The sequence below is a fragment of the Myotis brandtii genome, unplaced genomic scaffold, assembly GCF_000412655.1.
Source record: "Myotis brandtii unplaced genomic scaffold, ASM41265v1 scaffold416, whole genome shotgun sequence".
Taxonomy (NCBI): Eukaryota; Metazoa; Chordata; class Mammalia; order Chiroptera; family Vespertilionidae; genus Myotis; species Myotis brandtii.
Genome location: NW_005365989.1, coordinates 223,162 through 236,700, shown reverse-complemented (window position 1 = coordinate 236,700; position 13,539 = coordinate 223,162). Strand labels below are relative to the sequence as shown.

Here is a 13,539-nt window from a genome sequence, read left to right as displayed (position 1 = left end):
GCACACAAAGGGGACTTGCCTTTGCCAGTAAAGATAAACTTTGATTGTGGTTACTCTTTGTTTTCAGGAACAAGATGCAAATTGATTTCTTTGCAGATTTTAAACAGGTTCACCTGTTCGAACTGTCCTAAATATCTTCTTTATTTGTCATCATTATTTCACCATTCATTATCATGAAAACATACATATGTAAGTTGTAAATGGTTCCATCTGAGTCATATTAATTGGTTAAATAGACTTCTGATTGAATCCTATTTTTATGGCATTATGAAATTTACAAAAATATCTGAGACTTCAAAGCTACGTATATCCAGTTTTTCTCCCAATTCATTAGCTGTTTTTTTCTTAATCTTTGCTACATCCTCCTTCTCTTTTTGTCATCCCAGTATTTTATCTTCATACTCATTCCCTTGATTATTTCATCCAGTTCTATAATTTTTCAATGCCTTTAATAATTCACATATTTATTTTTATACAATTATACCCAGTCTTGAACTCCAGACTCCCATATAAAACTACCTCAGTGTTAAATATCTCTATTGGATACCTAATAGGTATTTTAGTCATAAAAATTTGAAATGAAATGCTGCATTTTCCTCTAACTCTTTCTCTTTCTTTTTTTAATCCATAAAGTAAGGGTTGGAACTATAATGCTGTGAACAGTTTCAAGAAACAGATAATTAAAGTAAGTTCTGCTTGTTTGGTTTGGGACTATATTAGGTTTTTTCCCTATTCCAGCAGAAGAAAAACAAAAAAGAACAAAACAAAATGAGCTGCTGGAGTATATTGACATTATCCTTTCCAACTGCAGGTAGAACAAGGATAAAGGAAGAAAAGAGGAACAAAAGGGAGCTACGACAACCCATCTCAAATTTAGGCTCCACCTATAACCAAAAACTTTGTCTAACACAACCTTCGCACGGCCTTGCTCTGGCTTCACATCCCTCCTCCAAACTTAGAAATACCTGGATGAAGTATTTAGAATAGACATCACAACTCCCATACCTTCCTCCACTGTTGTGTATGCCTCTTTCATGTGGGGGGAGGGATCACAACACAGAGGAAGTGATATTATTATTCTAGCTACTGCTAAGTCAGAGTGGGTGAAGCTTATAGCAGAAAGAAAGGTTATGAAAATCAGAACACATCAAGTCCAAAGGAATATACCAAACTGTGTGGCCTCCAGCTGGTTTAGGTTGGTTCATCTACTAGTATACCAGATGATGGTTATGGTAAGCAGCTTTTCTGATCGGTTGGTGCCGCTGCTCAAACCAGTAGGCACGTATTTTGAATACTACCCTTGGTTATGTCATGGTTTCTGTATCTATTATGTGAAAGGAGCCTTAGAAAAGATGCACCTGTTCAGACAGACTTGTATACACAGGTAGACACTCATATATTGTTCATAAATATTTGCTAAGTGTTTTACTGATGAACTCATAACAACCAGAGTTTCTTTACCTACAATGTAGGTTGCTAATAACTCCACATTCTTGTTAATCCTGAGAGGTTCCCGCTTCCCCCCATACCAGATTTACTAAAATCACCTGAGTAGTAGCACATTTGCAGAACTATGAAATAGTACTTCATACCGATTCAAATTATGCTTTCAGGTCAAGTTCTCCATCTCCCCCAGAAAAGTGCATGGAAATCTCACCCTCCCCTCTAAGCTTGTCAATTTCTGCTGGGGCTTAAATACAAATTTTTTCTCTTAACTATTATTACTTTTAGCAACTTTGTCAAAAAATACTTGAAAGATAGAAAATTGCTTAGCTCTGTGGTACTGGATTACTCACTGGGCCATCTATCCTGTGTTTACCTGGACTATAGGGGTACATATCCCTCTCCAAGAAGTGTTAAGCCCAGGAAAAGAGATGACAGGATCTCAGAAAGCAGGACTGAGCCAGATCCCAGCTCAGAAGGAGGAAATGTGGTGTTTATGGGACCAACTTGCAAATGCAAACATGAGCAAACCAAAGCAATGTAACAAAGGATCCTCAACCGCTGGATTTCTCCAATGTTTAAAGTTGTTATAAACATCCATGGCTAAGTTTGGAACAGGTTTGTCTATAAACATGCATTTATCTATTTAATAGAACCACAAGGGTAACTTAACCAAAACTTACCTCAGAAACATCAATTTTCACCTCTCCAATTGGGACCCAATCCTAAGGCTCATCACACAACACACACACACACACACACACACACACACACACACACACACACACACCATTTCTTTTTCTCTTACTGGGTTGGGACTCAGTAATCATAGGATTCCCAGGAAGATTCTGAAAAGCCCTCGGATATTGGGGGATGTGGGCTGCGGTTTTCCAACTCTGTTTAATGTGAGAGGGTGGATCAAATAATTAGTTAATTATTTCCCTCCCAGACCTAATACTTTAGGAACTTTCAAAGGGACACAGGAGCCAACCCAAAGGAGTTCCCAATGGTCAAAGCTAGAACAATTTGAGCAACAAAATAAATAATCTAGTATAAATTACAGCTCAAAGTATAAAATATACATGAGTCCATACTGACATCAGTAAATGGTTGAATAGATGAGTGAGTGGGAGAGAAGGAACAAATGTTCCTTGTAGAATAATTGCAGGTAATATGTGTAGATACCCCCACCCATCCAGCAGGTGGAGTTTTATTTCCCCCTCCCTCCTCTTGGGTGTGGGCTGGATTTGTGACCTTCATCCAAAGAAGAGAGTGTGACAGAGAAGAGTAACTGCCTTGGAGAAACCTGGCAGGCATTGCTTTAACCCAGTGACTAAGGTTGCCACTCCCAGTACTGGGTCGTATTGTTATCATGTGCCCCTATAGACGCTATGATGAGAAAGGCACTTCACCTCCGTCGTCTTCCTTCACCAAATTTATCACCATGGTCTCGTCACGAGGAAAACATCAGACAAAACCAAACAGAGAAATCTTAGCAGAACAGCTTAGCAGAATTCTTCAAAACTGTCAAAGTCAAACAAAGGAACAAAAACAAGAGAAGCTAAGAAACTGTCACAGACCAGAGGAGATTAGGGGAAACTAGTGAAATGAGAATGAAGTCGAGTTTAGTTACTTGTATGGACAATGCTAATGTCTTAGTTTTTTTTTTTTTCTATTGCTTCAAGTATTACAAAGGGTATTACATATGTGTCCTTTTTTTTTCCCCCCGCCCTTGACAGTCCCCTGGGCTCCCCTAGCCTTCCTGCTGTAGTTTGACAATCTGTTTGAGGCAGCTCTGCCTCTGTATCTATTATTGTTCAAAAGTTTATAATGGTCTCTATTATCCATGAATGAGTGAGATCATGTGGTATTTTTCCTTCATTGACTGGCTTATTTCACTTAGCATAGTTTTGACAAAGGTACCAGGTAATGAAAGACATGAATATTAGGGGACACCAGCTGAGGGGTTTAGGGCACTCTGTGCTGTCTCTGCAACTTTTAAGTGAATCTAAAATTACTCCAAAATATAAAGTTTAATTATAAACAACAAAAATAAAAGTTTATGAACTTAGAGTGCAAACAGAACCTTCTTTATAAACAATCCCCCTTATATCTCTACTGAGAGGTGTGCGGTGTTCGGGAGGCGAGTGTTGGGGTGCAGGCAGCTCACCCCGGGGTTCGTGGAGCAGGGAGTGTGCGTCTGGGAGCGGCGGGAGCCCAGGCTCCTCCCCGGAGCCACCCGGACGCCGGACTTTGCCCCGGGCGCGCCCTTCCGGGAGGAGCTGATCTGTCCCTGAGGAGCTCCCAGGGCCCCGAGTCCACCCGGCGGGAGATCCCAGGGGTGAAGCGGCGCCGAACCCCGCGCGCCCTCAGCGCCCTCCAGGTAGGCGATCTGCGGCCCCCAGCGCGCGCCAGGTCACCCCCAGGTGGGGGGGGCATCCAGGTGCCCTTGAAGCCGGTTCACCAGCGCAGCTCAGTTCACCAGGGACAAGTCCCTATTAAGGGACCCTTGTGAGGAGAGCATACCTCCAGGTAAAGCGGTCTTCTGTGCTCGGATTCCCGGGGCCAGAAGTTTCTGCTCCTCCGGGAAGAGAAAGTAGCTTCCCCAGACCTCCTATCCCCCAAGCTCCCACCCCCGCAGTGGTTCTCAACCTTCTGGCCCTTTAAATACAGTTCCTCATGTTGTGACCCAACCATAAAATTATTTTCGTTGCTACTTCATAACTGTAATGTTGCTACTGTTATGAATCGTAATGTAAATATCTGATATGCAGGATGGTCGTAGGCGACCCCTGTGAAAGGGTCGTTCGACCGCCAAAGGGGTCGCGACCCACAGGTTGAGAACCGCTGCAAGAGCAAAGATAAGTCCTCCTTAGCCCGGTGAACACCAGGTTATTTCGGTCGCCAGAGGCCCCCGCGGCTTCTGTTGTCAGGACCAGGGAGAAAGCCCTCTGGAAAGCTTGCTGTCACCTGTGAATCCCCAGGTCGCGGCTCCGGCAGGTCACTGCTCCCGCAATTAAGAACCCAGACAAATGAATGAAGGAAGGTGGTTGTCTTGCCCTTCATTCATTCCTGCGGGAGTCTGTAGCTGCAGGTGTGCTGTGGTGGGATGCTAGAGCTGGAAGCTCCAGAGCCCTGCAGTTGTGCAGAGGCGCAGTGTTACCTTCCTGAAAGGCTAGTACAGGGCCGCACAAGGCTGGTTTGTAGATGAGATGATGACATGGCTGTGGTTTTCAACCCTCTTCCTGATGAAAAAAGAAAAATACACACACACTCTCTCTCTTTCACACACACACACACACACACACACACACACACACGCACAGGCAAAAGTAGATCTACTGTGCCATTGTGACATTCTTTCGAGTAAATAAAACTATTGTCATAACCTGCATGTCTTTTCCCATACGAACAACTATTAACCCACTTTTGCCCATATAGAGTATATTTGCCTCTAAATATACTATATAGATTGGGAGAAGCAATTAGCCCTGAATATAACTGAAACTGCCGGTTCACCATTACACTATATTGTTTTATTTTAGGAATCCAAACCTCCTTTACTTTCTTGGTATATATAGACTAGGTGAAGCAGAGAAATGCAGAGGGGAATTACTATATTCTGCATTTGCAAGAGGGGGAAAAAGATAGTCTGTCCTTTTGATTTTACCTAACACTATTAAATATTCAGCTCTGCAGAAGTCTGGTTTTCCAGAAATTTGATCTGAGCTGGAGTCTCAGGTACCGGGACAGACACAATTGGTGCTGTTGTTTCCTGTTGCTGGGCCAGCCCCGCCCCCGCCCCTCACACTCCTGGATAGTGAAGGTCGCTGACACAGAGGAATGTGTGCCTGGGCAGGGAATGCCCTCCCTGGGGCCCCTCGGTTTACAGAAAGAATGAAAACAGTTTACACTTCCTGGGACCCAGGCAAACTTCATAAGAAGGAGCCTATCTTTGTGATTTGTGAAATGACTTAAACCTCTTCTAACTACAAAGAGGTTTTTGAAATAGTCACTATTTCAGTTGTATTATTTATTCACCTTGATGGTTCCATGAATCAATACAAGCATGCTATGGGTTACAATGTGCTGGACATCCAGAGGGCTTGAGTCCTAATCCAAGTACCGGCCAAAGATGAAAAAGTAAGCTAGGTTTGGCTAAAACTGAAAAGTGAAGTGTATGTTTATTTGTCTGGGATAAGGACAGAAAAGGGAAAAAAAAAATTTGAAGATTTTGGAGGGAATTTAAAAGTCTTTAGAAGTAGTTGTTTCAAATCTTTTGAACTGAGGTATTTACATCAAAATCACATGAGCATGTATTCATTGAAAAAAGTTCATAATGGCAAAATGTTACTATCAATTTAATTACACGTTTAAGTGAACTTACATTTTACAAGCATGAAAATTTACCTGTGTTTGGAAAACAAGAGCCTGTATGTGTTTCCATTCAATTTTAGAAAATACTTGGTGTGTCTGGGTTTCCGCCTTATTAATGCATCCATTGAGCCAATATTTACTGAGTGCCCCTCCTGTAGGGCACCGTGTTCTGTGTTGGAGACTCAGGGGGACCCAGCCCTGTGTAAATAGCTCACCTTCCTGTGCTCATGGAATTGGCACACATTGAAATCCTCCAGGACCCTGAGACCATAGATTAGGAACCATATCAATGATCATCTGTTTTGACAGTGATTTAAACCAGCTCAGTTTCAAACCACATATTGTCTTACACTGACTTAAATAATTTGTAAAGGAACTTGTGTGTTATTCGGATCAGTAGTTTCTTTCTTTCTTTCTTTCTTTCTTTCTTTCTTTGTTTTTTATATTTCAAGCTTTTATTTAAGGGCAATGATCCAGAATGGATTTAGATCATGAAAGCAGCCACATCCATGGACTGCACATAGTCCTCAAAAGCAGCGATCCACTCCTCCAACATGTCTATTCCCAACTTTATTGTCTTCTGTTACACAAGATTATTTGAAGTTTTTGAAATTCCACGCCCCACTAGAACCAGTGTAGAAGAACCCCAGACCAAGCAGTCTGCTTGAATGCTCCTGACACGCTCCTCTAATTTTGCCGTTTCCATCTCGTCATCCCCCGGTTTCACATCCAATAAGATGGAAGACTTGGCCACAAGTGCAGGCTTTCTGGCTTTCTTTGACTCATGCTGCCCAAGCTGTCCTTTCCTTAGCCTCTTCCCTTCTTCACTTTCCTCCTCCTCATCCGATTCAGAGAGATCAATGTCATCATCACCTTTAGTATCTGTAGCTCCACTCCCTGTGGTGGCTTCCACATTAGCAGGGCCATACTAGGCCAAAGCTGTCTTCACTCCGGGCAGGCTGGCCTTGTAGGACTTGATGTGATTATACCAACGTGGGGGATGATACACGTCGGCAGGTGGTAGGCCGGACACTGCTTCAAATACTGCCACGTCTGCGTGTGATGGCACAGAGCCCTCGATGGATCTGGCTCTTGGCCGCGGGTAGTCGTTGAGCACCTGGAGACCAGTGGGCCTATTCAGGCCTCCAAAACCTATGGTGTTGGCTGGTTCAGGAGTTGGGCAGCCGCAGAGGAAAGAGGTGCACAGGCACTCAGTGCCAAGCAATAAGAGGGCGGAAAAAGTGGTTTTCTCTTTTGCTTAGATTGGGGAAGAACTTAGGAATCATGTATTCTGGGTTTAATATTGAAAGGTGAATATGGTGGATGGTGCACCCAGGCAGGCTAAATAGCCATCTCAGACGGTGATTAAAGAAAATTGAATTTATTTAGGGAAAGGGAATGGGGGATGGGATATCCAAAGGGAAGGGCTACCCAGCACTGACATTGGGTCAATGATGGCAGCCAGAATATACTTGGGACAGTGAAACAAGGAAGGGCATAGAAAAAGCAACAGGAGAGTGTAGGCTGTGCTGCTCTGGCTCACTGGGAAGTCAGAGAAAAGGGGGCCTTAGAGACAGTTCAGGGGTAAGCCTGGGATGAGCTGCCCATTGTTCCCCTGGTTGCAAGTCTCTTGTGATCCCTTAGAGGTTGGAGGATACCTGCCAGTGGGGGAATGGCAAGGGTGTGCTCTTTGGAGGGAGAATGCACTGGGTCCTTTGTCTTGCAGGTGGAAATCTTAGGGGAGGCCTCAGGGAGGGTCTTAATAGGATATTCACCAGCATTTCAGGTGTGCTCTTCTAGGGTCCTGGTCTCTACTGATTGGTTGGTGCCAGGGCGAGGGGGAGGAGTAGGGGGGGTGGGGTCATTAGTCAATGTAGCTGGTCCTGAGGTAGCCACAGTGCCACTTGTTTGGTTTTGCTGATTTTCTGGACCTGGAGCTGAAATACAGCTGAGGCCTAGATGTTATCATTAGAGAAGAAAAGGTCACATGACCAGTGATATGCTAAGGGAAGATAGGTTACCTGGGGGGCAAGGTTTTTGTTTTCCCAGTTTTGCCTCTAGCCAGGCATTCTGCCCTACAGAGTGGTTGTACCTGCCCAGGCCTAACATTCTGGGGGTCTAACTAGTATTATGAAATACTGAGATGTTAAACCTAAAATAGCTAAATATCAATTTTATATAAATTTAATGAAAACTAAACTTTTAATAGTTGATGTCAATAATTTAGGAGGAAAAAAATGAATGAAAACCTTCAAATTGAGAAAATTCTATGCATCAAATTATATTTCCCTGTATATTATGACAGTAATTATATTTCCTCCCAGAGATAAAGAGTAGCTTTATTCAAGGCATTCTTGCCTCCCCTCTTTTTTTTTTTTTTTTGCTCTTTTTAAAAAACAGCTTTATTAGAGGTATAATTTATAGACTGAAAAATATATTCAAGTGTATAATTCAATGATTTTTAGTAAATTTACAGAATTGTACAACCATCACCACAATCTGGCTTTAGAACATTTTCATTATCTCAAAAAGACCCCACATGGCTGTCTGCCTCACTGACCCTCAGCCCCAGCAGCCACTAATCTACTTTCTGTCTCTTTACATTTGACTTTTCTGGACACTTTATACAAATGGAATCATACAATATTTGGTCATCAGCATCTGGCTTTTTCCACCTAAAATAATGTTTTTGAGGTTCATTCAGATCATAGCATGTTTCAGTGATTGGCTTGTTTTTATTGCTAATATTCATTCCACTGTAAGGCTGTGACTCATTTCTGCAATTGCATTTAGGTGGTAAGGCAGACACGTTGGTCTAAGCTTCCTTGGTAGCATAATTTGAAAATAACTGATGGGAGCCAACCTCTTACTTATATTCCTGGTATGGATTGCCTATCGTTTCTGAATGTGACATAACCGATCTTTCTGTGATACTCCCATGAAAATTGTGAATAGTAAACCTCATGCTGATAGAAAGAAGCCTCAGTCATTCAGTCCTTTTAAAAACGTTTCTATTAATTTTTTGAGAGAGAAAGAGAGAGAGACAGAAAGAGAGAGAGAGAGAGAGAGAGAGAGAGAGAGAGAGAGAAATATTGATGTGAGAGAGAAAAACATCGATCAGTTTTCTCCTATACACCACCCTGATCAGGGACTGAACCACAACCTGAGCTTGTGCCCTGACCAGGAATCAATAACACTCAACCAACTGAGCCTCTCCAGTTAGGGCCATTCAGTCATTTAGGTTGGACTTGGGAGATGTTTAACTCTTGACATTAATATTGGTAAAGAAGATACATCTCCTTTGCTACAGTTCATCTCAAATGTATGCATTTAGAATAAGAGAATTTTGGTGATCCTTAGACCTAACAGTGATAACTGAATTACTCTTCAAAATATGAGCGCTTCTTGGTAACGCATTTCAGTGGTACACTTAACATAAAGCATGAATCATCCATACCCTTTAGCCAATAATTAGGAGGGAGAGTATCTAGATTTACAAGCTTTTAGTTGTATTGTTCTGTTGTTTCTATGACTGTGCTAAAGAATGAAACTGATATACCTGTTCTTTTATTTACAAAATCAGGCACTATTTGAGCTCTTACTAGTAGATCAGAGAAAATCCAAAACAGAAGAAATGCCACTCCTTTTTTTTCTGTGTCTTTTTTTAGGAGCTAGACAGAAGTTGTAAATGACCCAGGTTCCTGTGAGGTGGTGCTGTTGTTCTGTGTGTTTCCTATAGAACAGCAAACAAGAACCTCCTAACACATAGGCATAGGCATTGGCTTTGGGATGCCTCTCTTAGCAATTGGGAACCTTGAACAGCATCAGTCAGAGCTGTTTTCTCATACACCCCATTCACCCTGCTCTGTGCCAACTACTGAGCGGCAAATTCATTTTAGGATGTGACACTTGACAGCTTATGCTTACAGAGCTTCTTCAGGAGATTTCTCTAGTTGAGGAGAAACCCTTCTATAAAGAGTTGGCAGAATCTGTGACACTAAGGAGAAGACAATACTGTACATATGTCTTTGAATGCGTGTTATGGCTGAAAATGCAAGTTCATACTCGGGTTGTGGGGGAGAATTTACTAACATAACTTGAAGATCTATTGTATTGACAACTTAGAATGCAAAGGATTCTCTTTAAACTTCTAAGATTTGCAAACAAGGGACTCTAGGTTAAATAGTACAGTTTTCCAAAGCTGACTGTGCTTCCTTGGAGCTCAGTTTTTTGGTTTGAAACAGTGGTTCTCAACCTTCCTAATGCCGCGACCCTTTAATACAGTTCCTCATGTTGTGGTGACCCCCAACCATAAAATTATTTTCGTTGCTACTTCATAACTGTAATTTTGCTACTGTTATGAATCGTAATGTAATATCTGATATGCAGGATGTATTTAGGCGACCCCTGTGAAAGGGTCGTTCGACCCCCAAAGGGGTCGCAACCCACAGGTTGAGAACCGCTGGTTTGAAATATCAAAACAACATGCTGAAAATCCTGGGTGGGAACACTACTCTTTTTATGATCTGTGTTTAGATGAATTGATCAATCTCTGTTGTAACATCTTTTTTTTTTTTAAACTTGGTCAGGGTTTAAACATTCCCAGGACAGATGCATTTTTGTAGCCATACACTGCCAATCTCTTTTCAAATTTCTCCTAAGAGTCACATACCAACCGCAGGAATCTGTCTTCATCCTTTTCACTTTCATAGACTTTGAAATTGGCATGAGCACGCTTTTCTGGAGGAAGGCTCCATCAGCAAAGAGCTGTAAGCATCTTATTATTTTGATGCGCTCACTCATCATAAAATTTGTTGACGCGATCCAGTACAAGGAACTTGGTTTTACCAGAACAGAAGCTACTTCTCACCCTTGTATTTTTCTGTTACCGTCTGGATTTTGGTTGGATGCTGCTCGCAGATCAGTGACATCTTCCTGGAGCCAGAGGGTGGGTAGAGCCTGCCAAGCACAGGGTCCCCACTGCTTCAGGCGGTGGACAATCTGAGCAGACTCTGTAGCCATTGGCCAGATAGTCTACATACAAATGGGCAACTGCGAAGAATGATAACAGCTATGCATCTAGAAAATGACTAGGAAAGTGATGGATAGATGAGACAAGGAGTTCTAGGTTCATGAATTAGATTTAAATCTTGTTGCAAATATTCTTACATAGTTTTTCTATATTTCCTCCTACTTTTCCACTTTAGTAAATAATAATTATAATTGACTTTTCTTAAGATGTTTAGATTTCCCTTGTTTCTATCACCACATTGAATATCAGGTTTTACTGACTATTCTTATAGCAGCAATACTTCTATTAGCAGTCCTGTTACCTGCTTTTTAACGATCCTGATTCCACTGCTGCTTTTTTGCTATATTTACTTTTTGGGGGGTCAATAATTTGAGTGGAGAAAAGAAAATCAAGCTAATTGTGGCTTCTAGTTAGTTCTGATAAAGTCAGTGAAATCCTTGGATTCTGAAATCTAAATTGTATTTTGCTTTTTAGGGTACTATTGGATTAATTTTTAAAACAAAAGTATATAAATTCACCCTTTTTTAATGTAGAGTTCTGTAGGTTTTGACAAATGGTTCCAGTCATTGAACCACCATCACCATGAGGACATAGAACAGTTATGTCACCCACCCCACCCACCAAAAAAATACCCTGGCTCTCCTTTGTAGTCAGCTTTTCCCTCACTTCTGTCCCCAGGTAACCACTGATCTGTTTTCTGTCCCCAAAGAATTTTCTAGAATGTTATATAAGTGGAACTAAAGAATAAGTATCCTTTCGGATTTGATCATCTTCAGTCAGCACAATGCATTTGAGATTCATCCATATTGTTGGCCGTAACAGTAGTTTATTCTTTTATATTGATGAGTAGGATTCACCTATTGATGAATGTTCGATTTTTTTTCTAGTGTTTGGCAATCATAAACATTGTGTTTTATGGAACATAAACTTTCATTTCACTTGGTAAACACCTAGGAATGGGATTGCTGGGTTGTACAGTGTGTGCTTAACTTCATAGAAAACTACCCAGGGTTGTCCAATGTGGCGGCACATTTTTCATTCCCACCAGCAACAGACAGGAGTTCCAGCTCCGTGTCCTCACCCACACTTGGTATTGTCTGTTTCCCCCCTCACTGGGTAATTTTTAAAACTAAGTAAATTAACCCTAGCTGATTTGGGTCAGTGGATAGAGCGTCGGCCTGCGGACTGAAGGGTCCCAGGTTTGATTCCGGCCAAGGGCATATGCCTGGGTTGCGGGCTTGATCCCCAGTAGAGGGCGTGCAGGAGGCAGCTGATCAGTGATTCTCTCTCATCATTGATGTTTCTATCTCTCTCTCTCTCTCTTCCTCTCTAAAATCAATAAAAATGTATTTTAAAAAACTAAGTATATTACATTGAAGCGAAAATATTCCAGGATGAGTTTAGAAAGTTATCACTATTTTATATATTCCTGAGTTTTCTACTCAAAATATTTTATAAAGCCACAAAAGAAATTTTCCAAAAGGACACTTTCCTTGTCAATGTTACAAATGACTGAGATATATGGCATTGACATCTGTTTCTTATCGTATTTTTTTTCACTGACAAATCATAAGTGGCTTTTGAAATAATTGTTAATGGAAAAGCTCAAAGCAGGAGGAATAATTGGCTGATGGGAGAGGAATTGAGTGGGGTCAATTGAGTGTATCCTTGACACTGTCAAGTGATGTCCTTTTAACCAATGTCCACAAGAAGCTGTGAATTTAAGTATTTAGTATTCCGTAATTGCGTATAACGGGTCAGATACTCCAGTGAGCACTTTTTATGTGTTACCTCATTTAATCTTCTTGTAACTCTAAGGGGAAGTTAGCATTGTCATCTGACATTTTCAGTTGAGCCCTAAGGGGTTTAAAAGGGTTCCCAAGGCCACCCAGCTAGTGGGGAAGGAGAACAAAGTCTTGTGGGCAGCACCTTGTCCAAAGCCCTTGTTTTGAAGCCATGAATCTGTACTCCTTCTGTTTGTGGGGTAAATCCATGGGGACAGCACTGTCTGCTCAGGTTCCTGAAGGACACACCTAGGAGCTCACATCAGGAGGTACTTGACTGTTACTTAGTGACTTGCTTTGGGAAACTCTGATTGCTAAACTAGCTTGGGCTCAAGAAACTGGGCCTAGAAATCAATTCAGAATGCAACAGGAGGCAAAGTGGTAAGCTGGAAAGAACCAGCGGATGCATAGGTTGGGATCCATGACCATTATGAAGTAGCAGTCTTCACTTGGTTGTGTTGAGCCTCATTTCCTCATCTGTGAAATGGGACTAATAACACCAACCTCTCAGGATGTTTGTGAGGATTATTAAAGGTAGAATACCCTAGCCTTCATATGATGGGCATGCAATAGACCCTGGGCCCTGCTCCCCACCTCTCCAAATGGGAAGGAATCCATGGGATTCCCCTGCCCCTCTTTGCAGTTTAGTTGCCATATGGGCACTGGGTGAAATCTTCAGCTGATTTCCAAAATTCTAAATAGATAGATCATTTCATTACAAAGAAACCTGAATTTGTGATCCATCTATCTGGGTTCAGGTAATGAGGTCAAGTTATGGCCTTGGAAAACTTAAATCATTTGTCTGTGACTTGGTTGCATTATACATACATATACAGGGATAGAGATAGAGATATATGGATAATAACTATAGATAGTGTATTGTAATGATTAATTTTGAGAGCA

General features: G+C 41.7%; 1 protein-coding gene and 1 pseudogene across 3 annotated transcripts in view; one reads left to right on the top strand and one right to left on the bottom strand.

The window, feature by feature from the left end:
- The first annotated feature begins 3,722 nt into the window (after positions 1-3,722).
- Positions 3,723-13,539, top strand: part of CCDC68 (coiled-coil domain containing 68) — a 44,613-nt gene continuing 34,796 nt past the window's right edge. For all 3 annotated transcript variants that reach the window (XM_014545612.1, XM_014545613.1, XM_005873609.2), the window contains exon 1: positions 3,723-3,826. The gene's annotated coding sequence lies outside the window, so the exon portion shown is untranslated. The remainder of the gene's footprint in view (positions 3,827-13,539) is intronic.
- Positions 6,246-10,842, bottom strand: LOC102253015 (annotated as a pseudogene).